We start from the raw sequence: 19,703 nt of genomic DNA, 5'->3' as shown, positions 1-19,703 counted from the left end.
TTTTTCGACATCTGTGAAACACTTGTACGACACATTACTAGTGGAAAAACGACGGGTATACCGCAAAGCCATTAGAGCCTCAACCAAGCTCGACATAAACCAAGCGAAAGGTGCCAAAGCAAAAGCAAAATCGATCTACCGCTCTTGGCTAAAATCCCATCGAAGAAGTCAATACCAACAAGACTCTGAAGCAATTTTGAGATCGATTTGTACAAAAAACTCGAAAGAATTTTGGTCATTGTTAAACTCCAAGCAAACCTCCAGGAGCTCAAACATCCAAAACGTGATTGGCGAAAAAACCTGGGAAAGGTATATAAAGGATACGTTCAGAAAACCCGGGGACCAGACTCCCGCTAAACTAGAGAGCCAAGAATCCCTGTGGGTTAAGCTCAACGACCAGGAAGAAATCCTCGATCGAATAAGCAAGCTGAAAAATTCAAGGGCACCAGGACCCGAAGGTATCACAAACATCGACCTAAAGTCGCATCCAGAAGCCTGGTCAACCTTTATCAGCCAAGTTTTTCTAAGATGCTCAAAATCAAAATCAATACCTGCTTCCTGGACAACAGCTACGATCGTGCCAATATACAAGAAGGGCAACATCAACGACCCGGCCAATTACCGACCTATAGCACTGCTTGACCCTATCCTATAGGAAAGTTATTTGGATCCCTGCTATTGAAAAGGTTCAAAAACTGGGCTTGGGAAGCTCCGTGCAACGATCCATTACAATCTGGATTAAAAAAAAAAAACTGGGAACTGTAGCCAACATCTTTTTAATAAGCATCCTGAAAACTAAAGTGCTCGTAGGAGGCCCGTGGCTACACCTGGCCTTCATTGACTTCACCCAAGCATTTGACAGAGTCGACAGGACCCTCCTATGGAGTACATTGAAAAACTGGACCTGCCCAGAAGCCATACTAAACCCTATCAAACTGCTCCACACGAACACATCAGTACGAGTAAGATTGAACTGTCAAGGATCACTATCCAACTCTATCATGATCCAAAGGGGAGTTAAGCAGGGGTATCCTCTGGCCCCCACCCTCTTTTTGGCTTATCTTGGCGATTTCCAAGCATCAGAAATTTCTGTGAGAACGTTCCCTCCACGGGTGCGGAAACACACAATCAGCAGACTACTTTACGCGGACGATCTCATCCTGATTGATCAAACACCCATTGGATTACAATGCCAACTCGAAAATCTATACGAATACGTAACAGCCAACAACCTGGAAGTAAACAAAGGCAAAACAAAAATAATTACCTTGGAGAAAACAACAATGAAAACTGAAAACTAAAATGGTTTTTCCAATCGGCAGAGATCGAAACAGTCCCAAACTTCAAGTACCCAGGGATTATACTGGATAATACAAAAAAAGAAACATCCATGCAAGAGCACCCAAGAACTAAAACCAGGAAACTAGCCACTCAAGGAAAAGCAATCGATCAAAAACTAGGTCATTTCTCAACGATCCCAGCGATCGACTTCTATAAAATGAAGGTGGTTCCTGCCTTAACCTACGGCACAGAAGCGATGATATTGCTCCCGCATGAAATCTGGCCCAAACTTGAGGTTTACTACTGCCGAACGGTTCTCGGTCTGCCGGCTTCTACACCAGTAGCTTCTATTCGCAGAGAACTGAGTCTTTTGTCGCTACAAGGGACCCTGAATTGCAACTCCTTAAGACTTTACAGGAAAATCCTACTCCCTGAAAGCCCACCGCTATATAAAATCATTAAAACAGAACTAGCAGTCGAATCAAACAAACTCGTACAAACCTGGAAGTCGTATGTCTCCTCGCTCCTGAAGGATATCGAGTGCGATGAAGACGATTTGATTCAAAATCCGTCAAAAATCTTGAAAAAAACCAGAGTTAGACTGGATAAAGACACTCGCAAAAGCTTCAGAAAACAAGTTAACACAACATCTGCCCCCAAATACTAAGAAATTAAACGAACTGCAGGGATATCTCAAACAATTTCCTAACAGAAAAGCAAGAAATTACCTTTTAAGAGCGAGACTAAACCTGCTACCTACAAACGAAATTAAATCAGGGGCCTGTCTAAGTCTTCACACTGTAGACTATGTCGCAAGTTAAACAAAAAGGAGACAGTTCGCCATCTGCTTCTGGGCTGCCCGGAAACAAAACAACTCAGGACGGCGTACATGCAGCATTTTTCTTCAGACCCCACTTTGGAAAGTGAATCCTGTTGGTGGTCAAGAATGATCAGCGGAGCAAACCAACTTTGCTTCTGGCCACATCTCAACTTGTGCAGCAAATTATGGCTAAACTGGACACCTTGGTACCTTCAGAACCGATCTCTGCAGACCGAGATTCCTCGCCGACTCTTCTACAACCCGAGACTCTAGGCGACTCGACACCTTGACCTACCCGTGGAAGTTCAAAGTGGCCTCAAAAGGCTGAAAACCCCAACTGTTCCACTTCTTTTGTTCTTTTGTTTAAATGAAGTTTGCTCCAAAGGCAAAACGAGAAACGGACTTTGAAAAGTTCTTTGTAAAAATCAATTTTCCTTTTGATTCATACAAATAAAAATAAAAAAATAAAAAAAGTACTTAGCTCAGCTGCTCGACCATCAAAGAAAGAGGAAGAAGCACAGAAGTTAACAGAGTTTATGTGGAAAGGATTATTGTGATTGGACTGGAAAAGACACATGTGGAAGCAGACCTATGAAAAACAAACTAGAAATTCACTTTGGTTATTGGGAGTTGTAGTTGATTGTTAGTTTGTTGTTATATTATATTTATTTTGTTATTGCTGCTCGAGAAGTAAAGAGAAGAATTGAGCATAAATCAGAGCCTGCGAGTCTTGACATAGAATTGGTCGATTAAATCAGACCCTGTAAGACTGAAACACTCTTTCCTCTAGTTGAATTTTTTTCTTTATTCTAGTGTATCACCATTGCACTAATATGCGTTAGAACAATTATTGGAATTGACTGTGGGTGCCCAGTTGGACTGAGCTTTGGTGCCTTGTGAGCCTTTTGCTAGTTTGTTTGGTGACCTTCTTCCTCTATTGCCTCTCCTCTTTTCTTGCATTTCTTCTTTTTTTCTTATCTTTTAGGATTTTCTTTTTTATTCGAATTTGATCATCTTTTTATAATATCCTATGAGGCTATTCTCACTATGAAATGTTTAGGAACATGTTTAAGAACCATGTGTTCTGTGTATAGATTCTATGGTCATATTGACCGATTAACTTCTTGATTGTTGTGTATATATGTTTCTTAAAGTCTATACATATTCTCCGATATATTCAATTGTTCTTTTTTGTAAAAGTTCGTTAGAACTAAATACAAATAATAATAAATAAAATAAAAATAAAGTTGGTGAAGTCAGACCTGGCTGCGTGTGGTCTTTTTCCCAGAACCTGGGTAACACTGCAGGTCACCGGAAAATGTAAATATTGATTATAAATTATGAACACTAAGTTATATATAAACTCAATTGGGACAACAATGAACATCGTGTATTTCATATATGAACATCATCGAATATTCCCTAATTCATAACTGCAAACAATGCCACGTTTAAAACCATAACGATGTTGGTTACTGACACAGTTGAAATAAATAAATAAATAAACATCCAATACATTACTATGAACACGGGTAGGATGCTCGCTGCAATTACATCTACATGCCCCTGGCTGTGATCCTCGATGAATTGGCCAGATGTGGCCATGCACCGGCCCCTACTTGAGCCCAAGTCCCCGCTTCTTCGACGGGCACGTAGACGGTTATACGGCCTCTCCCCTTTATTACGGCGGATGCCAAGTTTGTCATTAGGATGCAGGTCCACTCGCAGTACAGTCAGTTGAAGCGCGGCAGTATGACAGGAAAATAGGACTAAACACAAAAAGCTCTGCCATTTTTAACTGGATACTTTATTATTACATGAGTACGAATTCAATGAAATATTTCAAATTATATTACCAATCTGCAGAAAATTGCAAACACGCCATTAGTTTGGCAAAAGGGTAAATAGTTAAGTTTTATTTAACAAAATATATTGCATAGATTCTATTCGTAGAAAATGTACTAATGTTGAGATAAAATATCATTATTTCGCTTGAATGCATTCTAGAGTATGTTTCTGCAGTGAGTAAGTGATTATTGGTGAGTTATTGGAACATTGCATGTGAATGAGTCCATTCAAAGATGGAGGCGAAGGCGACACGCCGCTGGTGCCGGGCTCCACACACGCACGCACACACATGCTGTGGTGGCCGTGGTCTCTCATCGATGTCGGCGGCTGGATCGTGGCCGCCTGTGCAGTGAGGGGTGCAGGCAGCCGCCGGTGTGGGGGGACTCCTGCTGCTGGCGTGTGTCGCTGCTTCCCGTTACCTGCTGCCACCTTCTGCAGGCAGCGTGGCCCCTTACCAAAGAGGAAACCCGCGCCCTGGACATGGAGTGACGGAAACGGTAAAGTGATGACAGCAGCTGGTGACAGGCAGCCATGCGTGGATATAGGATGAGAGGGCAGTGCCCCTGCCAAGCCCCCAAACCCCACAGCGCCAGGTGAGGCCTACAGGGACCATGGTTAGCTGCCCTCCTCCCCTCCCCCGTGTCTCCCATAGATTTAAATGGGACCAGCCTACAGGAACAGTCCCACCACCTTCCAAGAAGACTCGTCTCCACGGACTTCAGCGTGACCCACCCCCATTTTTGCCATCATATGTACACCTGTAGTGACGGCCGTGGGTGGCGTCACCACAACCTCCACTTTTAGAGGAGGCTCAACAGGTTGCAGGGGACCATTAGCTCCCATTTTCAAGAATCCAGGGATTGATCCCCAAGTGCAAACGAGGGGCACCCAAGGTTTGGAATCTGTCTTTTGAATGAGAAAAGGGGTTTTCTTCTAGGTGAACCCTTGTCACTGGCATTTTATATCCCAACTGAGCTCTTTTTTTTCTTCTTCCAAAGTGGCGATCTGTGCGAGTTGCAGTCGCTTCAGTAAGTTGAATGCAAGCAAATCATATTGTTTCGTTATGCATTATTTGTTTTACGGGTTTTGTACAGTGTAGCATGTATATTGTTCCTCAACGTCCTCTAGGCTTTCTGATTTTATAAATGGAAAGTTCGGGGATGGGAAACAGTGCTGTCTCAGCATCATGATACTATCTGGGCAACCTCAATATAGCCTCTTCCAGGGGTCTGCAATCTTTGGCTCTCCATATATCCTCTTCCAGGGGTCTGCAATCTTTGGCTCTCCATATGTTCTGGGCTACTACACCTCCCATCAGCCAGTATAGTCAATGGCGACAGATCAAGGGAGCTGTCCGAGAGCAGAAAGATGAAATACTGATCTGAATGTTTTACCATCAGGTCAAACATACAACTGTACAGTGGATGCATTAGTCCACTGAGCCAGAGACCCAGGTAACTTGGTGGGAATATTTGTACATATAGCACACACATATCACCCACCCCCACACACATTCTTGATTCTTTCTTTATTGCTTGCACAGCAGTTTGCCATCCCTCTAAAACCGCTGGATCAGATCTTCTTTCATATAAGTGGAGAGTTAACATTAGTTTTACAATAAGAAAATCCATATATTAAACATATAGATCTTGGTAGCCTCTAGGAATTTATCCGACAAACAATGCATAAATAAATAAACCAAATTTTGTTCAAAGAGCAAAACAAAAAGTGGTCAAAAGAAGGATGCAAAGAGGGGAACAACGGAGATAAACGACCCGGTTTATTTATTTATGCAGTGTGTGCCAGGTAATTTTTCTATTTAGTTTTTTTACCAAGCAGACTGTGTTGATATGCACTTAGTGGCTGTGCCCATCAAGTCTTAGACCACGCCCATCATGCAAGCTATGCCCCTGAATGAGCCCCCCCCCCTAATTTTCTTACCCCACATAAAGCACCAGGAAAGAGTTAAATATTGTGGAGCTTTTAAGTGCGTATGGCCCAGGCTAGCAACCTCTTGATATGATTTAATGCAGCAACATGGTCATAGTTCTTCTGACAATCATTCTGATGGAACTTTTTAACATAGGCGTGTTTCATCATATCGATTCCTCTGACCAGTCAGGCAACAATCCAATTTTTCGAACAATCTCTTTCTACTCTTGTAATATTTTTCGGACTCCAAGTGTATGAGTAGTGCTTACTTGACCAAGAAGCGGACAGGCTGAATTTCTCAAAATTATTATGTACAGGATACCAGTTTTGCACCTGACTTGTCCAGCAAGGAAGAGGAAGGCCCAGCCCCATTCGCAGGGCAGCCATAGGTACACCCTGGGTTAAACCCAGCTTGCTCTTCATTAGCTTGCTCTGCAGGACGTTTAACCATCCCAGTTTCGTTTGATCCCAAAGTAGAGTTTCGAGTCCATATGTAACTGTGGGGCAGTAACATTGTATAGGATTACTCTCCCCTTTAGTCTAAACCCAGCAGAGTCATACAGTAATTTACGTTACAAAATGGTTTATACATGTATATTTGGATGGACCCTAAGAAAGTATGAATAAAGATCTCCCAAAATAAGTCTCAGATGTGTGATTAAAAAATAACTTTCTTCTGTATGAAACTAGTGGTGATCATCACTCCACTTTGTAAGAGGTCATTGCTTTGGAGGGTGCGAACATCCCCTGTATATTATAGTGCTGGGATCGGTTTGGTAGGCCAATATCGGCTAGCCTTAGTGGTGTGATGCATCGTCTTGTGTTGGATGGCAATGTTTCTGCTTTGTTAAAGTCTCATTCTTAGTAGCTCCTCACCCTTTAGTGTCAACTCTCCTGCTCCTTTTTAGCGTCCTCTTTTAGCAATCGAAGAATTAGGATTTCTTTCATTGGCCTCTTCCTACAGGCTTTTTCTGTTCTTTTCCTTTGTGTAGCGTCTGGTCGGACCAAAGGAATAAAGATTTATCTCATAACTCTGCAAGTGGGAGCATCAGTTCAGGTCACAGGATATGCATTCACAATATGGATCAAGTGTTCTCCACAAAAGGGCGCAAGCCGCGTTGTTAGGACAGATTTCCCTTAGGTGCAATTTGGGCCCCCAAACGTTTTGCTTTTGTTTCTTACCTAACCTGACTTTTTTCAGTGGAGCGCAGCCTTCAGCTGCACTCATATGGGCTTTCGCTCATTTGTTATGGGGAAAATGACACGTCCTTCAGGATGCCAGTACTGGGAAACTGTTTCCCTTAGTCTTCGATTATGTTGCCATTGCTTGGTAACTTTTTATCTAAGTGCCAAGTACCCTACAGTACCGCGCATAGGGGTCCTTTTGTTTTATGGCCCTAGCCTCCCTCTAAGGATTTTTGTTGGTGTTTGTACAAGTGTGCCTAGGACGAACTGGTGTCAGCAGTTTACTTTTAAAGTATTTTTACTTCGTTTTTATGGACCATACCGCATTTACCGCAAGACTATCGCAGTGCTGAGAATTGCTGTGCCACACAGTCTTTTGTTCTGTCCTTTGGCCATTTTGTCCCTTTGCCTTCCCCCAGGCCGAGAGACCCTGGTATTCCTTATTTGGGCATGCAGACTCCTGCGAAAAAAAAACTTTTTTTCGTGGGCTCCTGCATGTCATGTGTGCTAGTAGTGCCCAGGAAGGGGGTTGGGACTGTCTGGTCCCAATCAACACTACTGGTGCGAGCATGTCTGGTAGGCCTGAATGACTGGAACCACTGTGGCCCACATCTGGCGTGCATGCACAAGAGCAGATCTTCCATTGGCTATCTGAGATTTGAGCGCTAACCGAATCTTGTATAAGAGAAGGGGCTCTGTGTCCATTGCAGGTTGATCAACTGAAGCTCACACTGAACATCTGAAGGGGCCAAGTATCCTTAACGAAAGAGCAGACTCGAGGAACCGCCAATGACGTGCTAGGAAGGTTTGGCACTCTCACCCCGCTTTTGTCCCGTCAGACCCCTGCTTTTGCATCATACCAAGAAGGTCTGCAAGGGTGCTTCACCCCTTCGGAGTAGTGGGAACAACTACTCTTGGCACCTCCTGCTTACCCTCGCAAAGAGCCCCCTCGGAAGTGGTCGTGGGCTATCCAGTGAACTGTCCAGCTCGAACCCAGGGTACCGCAGAGGAATGCTGCCGTCCCGAGTTGAGATTCGAGAGTGTGGAAATCGCTTACTTGTGGTCCCGGACTCCTCTGGGTCACAATTTATGAGTGCGCCACGCCGCAAGCATTTGCAGTCCCTTTGTCGCCCCACTGTGGTGACTGTCTCCGTTAGTGCCTGCAGACCTGCCCCACTGTGTCTTGAGATGTGCTGCACAAGGAACTATCCTTCTCCTTTCTTCGAGAGCTGACGAAATGCTACTGTCCCGCCGCGGACGATCATCCTGTCCCGCAGCCGCTGAGAGCCGGAGCGTCCTGTAACTACAGGGGTGAAACCTACTAACGAAGTGGACTAGACAGGCAAAGTTTGGTCTGTACTGTGCAGAGGGTCAGGGAGTACTTTCATCATTATCTGCTCATCCATCTGTTTTTACACACAAGAATCCCAGAAAAGATACTCACCTTGGCTGGGCTAGCCTGCGCTCCCCAGCTATTCCCAAACTCCAAAAGTCGCTCTATCCGCAAGGATAGACCCTCATCTAGAAATCGGAACTTTATTCTTCATCACCTTAAGCCCCTTCCTGAGCAGCTACAGCCCCCTGAAGAGAACCCACTTTTCGACATACGCACGACTGTACGTTTGTTTAACGCACTGATGTACTTTGAGCACAAGGATCCTCACTTCTTGGGGCTGATTACATAAGCTAGGGATTGACTACGAAGAACTGCCTAATGCAATATCTGTCTTGAAATTACCCCTTTCTGTTGCAAGTTGTGGTGATTTTCTCCCCTCACATCAGCATTAGGCTAAATGCATTCTTTATATATGCTGCATAGTGAATAAGCATGTGTGACTTAATGTGACGTCCACATCAAATCGAATAAGGAAAAATATTCATGGAGCACAGTGGCTTAACTTTGCAGAGGGGTGGGGGCTTGAACTGGTAGAGGACGATACTCCAACCTGGTATGCAAGGGGGTCTAGCTCTATCATAGATTACGTTTTCCTGTCCAAGCAACTGTTTTCCTGTCCAAGCAACTGTTTTTTTTAAGATAAGACAGATTTTAGTGATAATGCAATGCTATGCCTGCAATTGAGATGGATCTCTAAGGTTACATATTCTGCCCCGTCTGGAAGAATGTAGAAGTGAATGAAAGAGCTAATAGACTAAAGTGGTCCTTGGACAAGACCCGTAAATTTAACAACATTATGCTGCATGATTTTAGTTCCTTCACTTAAGAAGTTAAAATAGTAAATTATGACATGTCAAACTTCTCTGTCTTGCTGAAGAATCATATGGCTAAATTACCCCGGGATACAAAGCAGAATGTGGCAAGAGTTGTAAAACATGCGCATGTATTTGACCCTGTGGTGAAAGAACATAAAAGCTGTCCTAAAAGCTGTTAGAAAGATCTATAAAATAGGGGGCTGTGTGAGGGTAGTAAGGAACAGGTTAAGAAAAACAAGCCTATGAGAACTAGCTTAAGCTCTATCGGGCTGCTTTCTACCAAAGGGATGGGGACCTAATGATGGCATCCCGAAAGGGCAATAGTACCCACAACTTTTGGGAACTAGTGAATCAAACCGAGGTAAAACAAGTCCCGCTAATTTCCAATCCAATTGCAGAAAAAGAGTGGGTACATCATTTTGAGAACATCTATAAGGCCCCTGCCCTTTTGATATAATTACTGGATGTAACTGGTTATGACTGAAATATGGATATTTCCATTGATAATATTGCTAGGATCATTGTCAAATCTAAACCATAAAAAACAGGAGGGCCCAACAATTTGACTAATTTGATACTAAAGCAAAATGTTTTATGGGCTAAGCTTCTTCATATCCTTTACTCGGATATGATGAATCAGAAGAGAGCCCCGGTATCTTGGCAAATATTGTATGTGATCCCTATTTTTCAAAAAGGTTCAAGAATCTGTCCCTCAATTATAGACCCATAATAGATGTGGAGTCTAACATTTTCGCTTAAATCCTACTGGAGCACATTGAGGCTTGGTGTGTTTCTAATAGGATCTTAGATTATAGGCACATGGGTTTTAGAAGAAATACGGCTGACTGTGGGGGTCTCTTGCTTAGTTGCCTCCAGAAGCGTGTATGGCAATCTAATTTACCTACTGTTTATGTGGTTTCTATGGACATGTCTATGGCCTTTGACATTGTGAATAGAGCCCTGTTGTGGATAAACGGATGGATTATGGAATCCTCACGGGCCTACTCAGTATTCTGATCTACCTACACTGGATCTCAAAGATGCAGGTCAGACTAAATTCAGAAGGCAGTATTTCGGCCAGTCTCAACACATAATGGCCTATGTCAAGGCTGCATACTGGTGCCCACATTATTTAATATGTACGTGGCTGATGCAGGTAGAGCCTTAGACCAAAGTAGATTAGCATCACCTAAAATTGGGCCCTCAAAGTCAACTGGACGGCATATGCTGATGATTTTGTGTTGGTGGACTGCACGCCGATAGGGCTGCAGAGACTGATCAATGCTTTCGGGCAATACATGGCCAAGCTCGATTTAAATGTCGATCCCTCCAAAACAGTCCTCTTGAAATTTGCTAAGGTGTGTTGGTCGATCAGGAAGTTTTGCTGGAAATGGGAGAATAGGGTACTAGCGATTAGAGGAATTATGCAATACTTAGGATATCCCATTCTCGCAAACCATTCCAAGATTTTCTACCGCAATTATCTCAAAATGAAAGCAGTGGCTATGGCCAGACAAATACGGCTGATAGAGTGGAAATTTGGTAAATTATCGATGATCGCCGGCAGAGAATTCTATCGAATGAAGTCATGCCAAGAATATGCTATGGTTTAGAATGGTTTCCCTTGTGGATTCTCCCGGAACTGTAAGTAGTGGAGGGGATTGTTTGGAGAGCAGTCTTTTACCTCCTACCCAAGCGTGTTCCCATACAAATAATCGGATATGAAATGGGCATGCAATCTTTTGCCAGTATAATGTAATGGAAAAGATTGCCACTACTAAGAAAACGTGAAATCAGTCCTAAGGGTAGTTTGTATAGTCTTCTGGGGGAAGATGTTCCCGAAGGTTTCGTTAAAGAACTACGCCTAGAAGGGGCATTCATTCTGTGCAATTTGGGAGCCTCGATGAAAACCCTTATAGACAATCCTAGGAAGATACAAAGCCTAATCCTAGGTAATGATTGGTACATAAATCAAAATGAAGCCTCAGGTTTTAAATTGTATTCTCAAGTGGTTTCGCCACAAAAATGGTACCCCGATATGGCACAATATTGAAAGAAATACCCTAGCAGGGGGGTAAAGAATAATAATAGGAGGTTTCGCTTTAATGTTGTAAGAAGAAACTAAATATTTATCAGTTGGAACCACTTGTGTGACGAGAATGGCTATTGCAGATTCGGCCAGAATATTGATGAGGTTGAATCATTATTCCATCTACTACTGGTATGCCCAGTTCCACTTACCACGAGACTGCAATATTTTGGTTAGTTTGTTAGCGACTCACAACAAGCTTTAAGAGATTTGGTTTGGCTATCTGTTACATGGCGATTCTATGTCTTTGAAGCTGTCTTCAAGAGTTCTGTCTTTTATAAAAAATGAATGTAAATTGGATTGAATGCTCCAAAAAATGCGCCATCAAAATATGCATAGTTTTAAGAAGGTTTGATTGTTGTTGGGGACAAATCCATTCCATCGTACATGTTAACTCTGAGAAAGTCGGGATCTTGCTAGGGGGTCTCTCCAGTTTAAGGAAATGGTGTGTAATGAGATCTAATTGCTGTAGTGTTAAATGTATTATTTGTGTACTTATTGATTGACTCATACTTAATTGAAGGCTATTTTAATGAAATCATTCGAATATCTATATTTGTATGAGCCTTTTTTTGGAATTGTAAATTACTTACTGTATTTATCACTTATCATTATTTCTTCATGTTAACGTATATGGTTATTGGTTTTATGTTTTGTAAAGGTTTAATAAACCGAATAAATTTTAAGAATAAGCGTGTGTGGTAATTGTTTTCTGGATACTGTGGCTTAATCATGTTTTGTTATAAAGGCCTGTAAGTATTTTTGATATACATCTGTCTAAGAGTAATCTGTGGAGTTTTACTGTGTGTGCTTCCGATCACTCTGACCCCTACTGAGACTTAGTTTTGACCGCCTGCCAAGATACCGTAGATTGGTCTGGTTTGTCCAGAAGGTTGCCCTGTTCCACTAAACTAAGGTGGCCTCCTAAACTTCTGCCCACCAGGTCGGATTTTAGAAATCCATTTTAACATGGGTACAACAAGAAACTGGGACCTGGAGTTTCTTGTTTAAAATAAGTAGTCAAAATAACAAAAAGCTTAAACTGCCTGCAGGACCCACGACAATACCTGGCAATTATGTAGGAAAATGCATTATAAAAGGAACCTGTAGGGAAATGCATTATAAAAGGAACCGGAGAAAGTCAGTTGGATGGGTCTTGGTGGAAAGGTTATTAATCAGCTCAGACTGTATGCTTCATGTGCTTGAAGGTTTAGTTGTGGTCGGTGTAGTTGGCCGGCAAACTTTAATTACAGTTTAGAGAGGGCACAAATGTTGTAATGATGATGGGGATTTCCTTAGTGGGGAATATCACAAACCTCTTCTTATTGCTAACTCATAATGCTGGGTGAAAGACCTGGTTCTTGAGCGTCTTTCATTATTTGTAGGCAGGTACTGGTCTCTTGGGAGGGCAGGTGGGCACCAGAGATGATTTTGAAGGTGGTATATGTAATGGAAATTAACAAGGGGGGTCCTGGGAGTCTCTCTGCCAGACATTAGTCCTGGTTACGAGAGACTTACCCAGAGTCTTTAGCTCACTATCTTTCACAAAGAAGAAATATCCCAAACATATCAGTCTTTGTCCTGCCCTGGGGCAGTCCAGCACCGAAATGCTAGGCAATTCTCCTCTGAACAAGAGTACCAACAGCATCCCCAGACACGTGTAATGGAGACACGCAACCAGCTTTCTTGCTGCTCACCGTATTACCCAGTGTACCTCCTCCCTTTGCTCTTACTCGTGGTCTGGGCTACATTGGTGGATGGAATTAGGACACCTACCTCAACACCTCCACATAGAGCATTCATGTTTCACCATGTTCGTAACAACCTATGTCTGGGATCTATCTCCTGGTAAAACCCTGTGGTGCACGTTCAGGTGTTGCACTTTCTTGTGAAATCCTTCCGCAAGTCTACTTAATTTTTTTTGTTCAGAGTATCTACAGGAAAGCATGAAACTCTGGGCCTTCTAGCAGAGCCTCAGGGTTATTTTGTGGGTGCTGCTGTCCTATGTACTTGTATCTTTTTACTAGATTACTACTAACTGAAAACACAATTTAATGGTCAAGGAAATAATTTGCCTTTGGAGTCCGAAGACCTGCGTTTTAGCCCATCTTCCCTATTTGTTTTGCAATTGTGTTGTCCTAAAAAAAAGAATCTTCTCTAGCTTTTAATAATAACACAAATGGGAGTGTTTACGAATGCCAGTATTTAATCCCTAATAAAGAAAAGCTCTGTCTTCTTGCTCTTGCACTCATTATATGCCACCTATTCCAGGATCTTTGTATAATGGTGACATTTCTGGCCAAGTATGTTGCTGATGGCACTTATTTGCAATGTTCAGTGTTTACTGGTGGGCATCTGTGCTCTGCCATTGCTGGTTTATAATATGTTTAATTGTGGGGGCGTGGGGAGTCTGGAAATTAGAAAAGTATTTACTCCTCTAGTATACTGCTGCATTATAATATCTGGTGGGCACTGCAAACTGTCATGTTTAAACAACAGTTTCTTGCTCGTGCAGGGGGAAGCTTTAGGCTTTAGCGCTCATGTCTTTGCAATGAAGGTGCTTCACCTTGCGTGAAGTTATGCCTGCCTTCACATCTCTTGCTTCTGTCGTGTTTCCCTTTTGGCATATGTAAGCGTGTTTTAGGCTCCTACTCTCTTAGGAAAAGCGGCATTAGTAAACGGAAGTCATCATACTGTAAGCGTGCTTGCGTGCCTCAGACTGCGTGAGAACCTTTGAGGAGTATATTTATCTTCACAAAATGTATCACATTATGCTGCACTTCCTGATTACACTGTCCTACATGTAAGAACATATCAAAGACTTGGAGAGAGGGGCCTTGTTCCCTGTTTGAAACATTGTTTCAGTAGGATTCCTTGCCCTGTCTGGACCTCCCCTTCCATTGAAACACGTGTTCTGTGGTGAACCAGAAGGAGGACTCTGACAACAGTGGCTCATGATTCAAGGGTGTTGATTCGAAATGAAAGAAAAATGGCTCTCTGACCCTATCGCAATGAGCGAAGTTCCTTACCTTCTGAAACAAAATGAAGGATGCTTGTCAAAGATAGTCTAAATCGTAATCAACTAACTGGCCCTAACACTTTAGAAAATCCAACTAAAAGGGAACGGGGAGGCCGGAGCAATAACCACTGTCTCTGGCTTCTGTCTGGACCAAACTCTTGGATTACTTATTTTCAGTCTCAAAATATAATGACACAGTTCAGTCTTGTAAATTCTATTGGTAAGAAAAATGTCCTCCGTACTGTTTTATCTTTTTCCTTGGAAACGAAGCTGATTACTTTTTTCAGATTTTGATAAGTCTTCAAATACCTCCAGGATCACTTTAATACACTTTGCTTTGCCCAACCTTCGTGGTATTCAGACTCCACAAAGTGCTGTGGCACTTTGGTAGGTGTACTGGATCTCTATCCACCCACTCAGGTATTGCAGGTTCCGTAACCTAATTGGCTTTCCCAGCCTTGTTGCAGAGTGTTCCTACTCCTTTTTAATCTGTTTCACATAGGACGCAGGCCCGTCCGGCTTTATCAGTTCCTTGCACCTTTTGTCCGCTTTTCCAGCCTTGGCATATAACACATGTATCCATCCTTTCACTCTGTTTTAAAATGGGGCGTGTGCCCGTTCATTTCTCTCAAGCTTTTGTACCTTTGTCAGGCTTTCCGAGCGTCGTTCTCTGTTCGTCTCGGCGGCAAGGGCACTTTACGCATGGAGTTCTGGGATCTGGTCTCCCTTCTTTCTTCTGCTCTCTGTGTTGGTTGCCGGGCGTCAGGCCCACCAGTGCTCTCCAGTGGTCGTACCATCAGTGAAGACGGCTGTATTTCCGTCTCCGTCCTTCTTCTGACTGGAGTTTCTCATTTTGTCAGAACGCCTAACTTCTAGCCTCCAGCTAGCGGTTCTCTCTTCCTCCACGCCACCGCTGGTTCTGCGGCTTGGTGTGGCTCTGCCCCTCCAGGTTGTCTCTACAGAGGCTCAACCCTGTGTAGGGATCACTGTCTTCCCTCCTTAGGAGTCTCTACTTCTCCCGCAGTCTGCTCTGCTCTTATGTGCATCATCAGAAACAACAGAATTTTGTCTGTCTTATTTGATAATGGCATTCAGACGACTTTCAGCATTACTTGAAGCTAAAAGAGTGAAAGAAGGGTCCTTGTTTGTTATAGACATGGCAGGAGATACCAAAGTCTTTCCAACACCCATACAGGCAGAAATTGTGTTTTGGACTGGGAGTTCCTTATCAGAATTGAAGTCCTTGTCCCCAAGAAGGGAGTCACTCCCAGTGAGGACCCACTTGCCCAGATTCCTAGGGAGGGTCTTGCTTAGCGGGCTCAACTCCCTATCCTCGAAGGGGGTGGCTCTCCTCTGGTGAGAACGGACAAATTGTCCGAGTTTGTCACAGTTCCTTTGAGTATAAAACAGTGGTTCTCGCTTGCATCGATGTCTCGTACTATTGTTGGTTTGTTTTGTTCTGCTATTTGCTTTTTACTAATGCATTGTTCACCTATCCACCGGAATAGTCAATGGTAATTTTTTCCATGACATACTGCTGATATTTGTGTGCTGCGGAATTGGTGCACCGTATTGTGTAATAAAATTCAGATACTTTGTTTTTAATTAAGGGACTTATTGTGGGGTGTGTATGGACATTGGCATATAGATATAGGGACATTGCGTGGTGCTTTTTCAGAAATTAGGCCCTTTAATTCAGCATAGTATGCACAGCACATACTCTCTCCATACGCTCGCCCAGTGTAGGTAGTCTTATTTATCTTTGAATGTAAGGATCTAAGCTACAGTGCCTGGTTAATACACTGACCATTTATACGGGTGATATTAATGTGATGTGTAGACTGCACACACATTGTGGCTGTCTTTTAACTTCAGTGCCACATGTGCAGTTGGCTCAAAAATGTAGTATCACATCTATTCAACACACTACTTTCATGCTCGTACCATTTTCACCACACTTTTTGGAGCAAATATTCCTGTTTATGTTTGGGTTTATATAGCGCAAACTTAGGTAGGAAGCAACATGGCTCTGTACAAATAGTTTGGGATTAAGATGCCAGTGGAAGGGGAGGTTCTAGTAGCTTGTATATCCAACTACACGGGTGATGGTGCTGATTCACAAATCTAATTTAATTCATACAGCAATACTTTACATTTCTGGCCCACCTATCACAGTTCAAACAGCACCCCTCGGATAAGGAAGCACTAGAACAGAAAATGGTTTTGTTTTAGTGACACATGAGTGTTCCAGCATATACATCCAATTTCTCTCTTCCTCAATGAATAATCAATAAATCGGTGAAGAGCTCTTAGTTGTGCAGTGCTTGTAGCATGAAGGGCGGTCGTGCCATTGTAACAGCAATCCCTATTGGCTCTATTCCAGCAGACCTTTCTGCCAGCTGCTCTGGCAGTGAGCACCATCAAAGAATTGGAGGCTCTCACACCCCTTCCATTATGAAGTGCGTGCCTCGTAGGTTTATGTCTTTATCCCCAGGCTGGGAAAGAGTTCTGTGCACACAGGCACAAAAGGATCTGCAGTGCATTGTTTGCTGCGTGGCAGGTTTGGTAATGCAGAGCCTCGGTCATCCTGTAAGGGGATGTGAGTTGGTTTTCAGTTTAATGTGGGGGAATCCCACTCTTTAATTTTGGCTGAATTGTGGCTCAGCCACCAATTGCCAGCTGTTGGTATCTGCATTTTAATAATTTCTTGCTGTATGTTTTGGTATTCAAAGTAGTGCAGAACACCGAATGCTCAGGAGTGTATTTTTACAAATATAAACTGCAGGCGTCTACAACCTTTGGCTCTTCAGATGTTTTGGGTTACAATTCCCAATAATCCTAGCCAGCATAGTCAATGGTGAGAAATCACTGAGTCATTTTTCATAACATCTGGCGAGCCACAGGATTGCAGACCAGTGGTATAAACGGTGAAGGTGTGCTGCATCTGTGAAGGTTTTTTCCACCTCAGCTTCACAATTCCTGGCCATTGTGCGACAACTTGATCGTTTGATGGTAAAAGTGGCCATTAGAGTGAGTACTTTAGCTTTTTATAGCAACAGCTGTTCTGTAATAGCAAAATCTGTCATTTTGTGAGTAGTGTTGGGAAGGAAATTAAACTTTCCCACTCCCATAGATAGACGTGCGATGTACCGGGGGGGGGGGGGAGTAGGAAGAGGGCCGTGCTAAGAAACCCTTCACAAACACAATATTGCATGAAATACAGAGGTATAGAATTAGTGCACGTATATAAGGAGGTGCCATTTTTGTAGTCATGGTAGATATCCCGCATGGCCGTGCAATTAACACCGGCCCGATGAAGAAAACTGAACAGGCACAGACACTGATGGTAGATGGACCCACGCTGCCAATTCCCGTAGAAACATCCCTTTGTTCCTTAACTGCAATTACTTGTTATCCCGAAAGGAATGCCCCCTGCAAGGCCACCAGACAGCACCAGGCTCTTCGCTGCGCACATTCTTCATAGCCAGCCCACTAGAAGACCTCCAACCAGCCCACCAGGAGTTATGACACTCAAAAATGACCCAGTCCAAGACCACTGAATTCTGCGATAGTAGGTGACCTCAGACCACCAACCATAAAACCAGTGGTCATAAAAGTTGTAAGAGAACACAACCATTTCACCTTATTCCATAATGACACAATTTGTAATACAAGGTACAGGGAGGAATAAACTGTAGTCCAAAGTGAGGGTGTAAGCCATGGGTGCGGAGAGTGCGATATGAACTGAGCAAAGAATGTGTGGGTCGGCATGATCGTGATCCTTCCCCTGTTCCAGTCGCTGAGTTTCCCAGGTGTACGCCATGATGATAGAGTAGCATTGTCTTGCAATCGTAACTTATGAGGAACATGACCTTCATTCCCTGGAGAGATGAGCCCAGCTGAGCTCACGTGATGGAAGATGGACGGGTGGGCTGGGGCCAATTGCAGCCTGGCATCCTCTATGGAGCAGGCCCATGTATAGGGCCTCGCCAACCAGCAACACAGGTTTGCGCTGTATGTATGAAATAGTTATGACGAGGTTTTCCTAATGACCTTCTGCTTTTTGGCAGAACGTTTTCGGGCAGCACAGTTCTTTGCTGGCATCCTTCTTTTTCGTTCAATTAAAACTTGTTATCCTTCCAAGAAATCTCTTGGCCTTTTTTTCCTAGCGGGTTGTATTTTTTCTTGCATGAGCCTTCAGGGGCGTACCTTCGTTACCAGAGGGAATTTCGGTACTAGCCAGGCATATCCTATTGATATCTGGAAAATTGTGAATGCGTATACAGACTCCAAGAGTATTCGTTTTGCCAATGCTTGTTAATTTCAGCCCATGATAACTATTTCCATGGATGTATCCCTGTTAGGATAACATGTTTGGATGGAGAAGTTTCATTATGGTTGAATTGCTTAATCCTGATGGTGGGCATTAGAGAGCTGTTTGGGAGTATTTAGTGTCTCTATTTCTTAATTTGTCTTACTCTGTTATGTTACTAGCAAACCACTGCTGTTTGCATGGACTCGTTGCGCTCTGGCGGATCTGAAAGAGAAGGAGTTGGGTTAGCTTTGTTGGGAGAGGAGGGGAAATGCAAAACATCCTTGTCGTTACTTCTAGTGTGTTTGGACGTGAAGAGGAGGGTTACCGCCTTGGTCCAGCAATTCATACCGTGGGCAAACAATCTAGAATGCTTAATGCTAAGGAGTAAAATGGAGTGGGACAACAGAGAAAGCAGTTAAACAATGGGGCAAATTATATGGATGCTAATTAGGCAATGTGCGAGTATGCAGATCCACAAATCAGTGCTGTTAATACAAATCTAACAGAGCTGATTATTCACACTGACATTTCAGTTACTTCTGGGCAAAAGATTTCACATGTGGGCAAGTGTGTTCCACGTGAGAGACCGCTTCCCGAAAGATTACATTTGGGTCATTAGTTCTTTTAATGACCTGGTCTGACCTTTTTGTCAGTCAGTGGTTTTAACGGCTCTTTCATCTAGGGATAGCGTACAGCCACGTTCCTCCTTAGGCCTGCCACCATGGATTTGCTGAGGCCCCATTGTGGGTGCAGCACTCTTGTTTTTTTGGGGTAGCTGCTATTTTGTGCTTGGCATCACTCTGTAAATTCGCAACTCAGCATCTACGACTGCTGAGCAAATGGAAAGTCTAGGTTTGCAGCATATGACAATATTGAAAATGCTGAAGTATTGCTCCTTAATAAATGTGTCTCGTGCAGAGCCTGCTGCTCCCCTCTAATGTGCATGCACAAAGGTGAACGGAGTAAATTTGGCAAACAAACCAAAGAGTGGACTAACCTCTGA

General features: G+C 43.2%; 1 protein-coding gene across 4 annotated transcripts in view; it reads left to right on the top strand.

Annotated features, from left to right (window-relative positions):
• Nucleotides 1-4,257: 4,257 nt before the first annotated feature.
• Nucleotides 4,258-19,703, top strand: part of XPOT (exportin for tRNA) — a 1,180,573-nt gene continuing 1,165,127 nt past the window's right edge. The window contains exon 1 of one of the 4 annotated variants that reach the window (XM_069629779.1): nucleotides 4,258-4,542. The gene's annotated coding sequence lies outside the window, so the exon portion shown is untranslated. The remainder of the gene's footprint in view (nucleotides 4,543-19,703) is intronic. The other 3 variants (XM_069629778.1, XM_069629776.1, XM_069629777.1) reach the window with 3 other exon arrangements.

This window comes from Ambystoma mexicanum, chromosome 12 (assembly GCF_040938575.1).
Source record: "Ambystoma mexicanum isolate Mex_15411 chromosome 12, UKY_AmexF1_1, whole genome shotgun sequence".
Taxonomy (NCBI): Eukaryota; Metazoa; Chordata; class Amphibia; order Caudata; family Ambystomatidae; genus Ambystoma; species Ambystoma mexicanum.
Note: the sequence above shows the minus strand (reverse complement) of the source record. Positions and strands in the feature narration are given on the sequence as shown.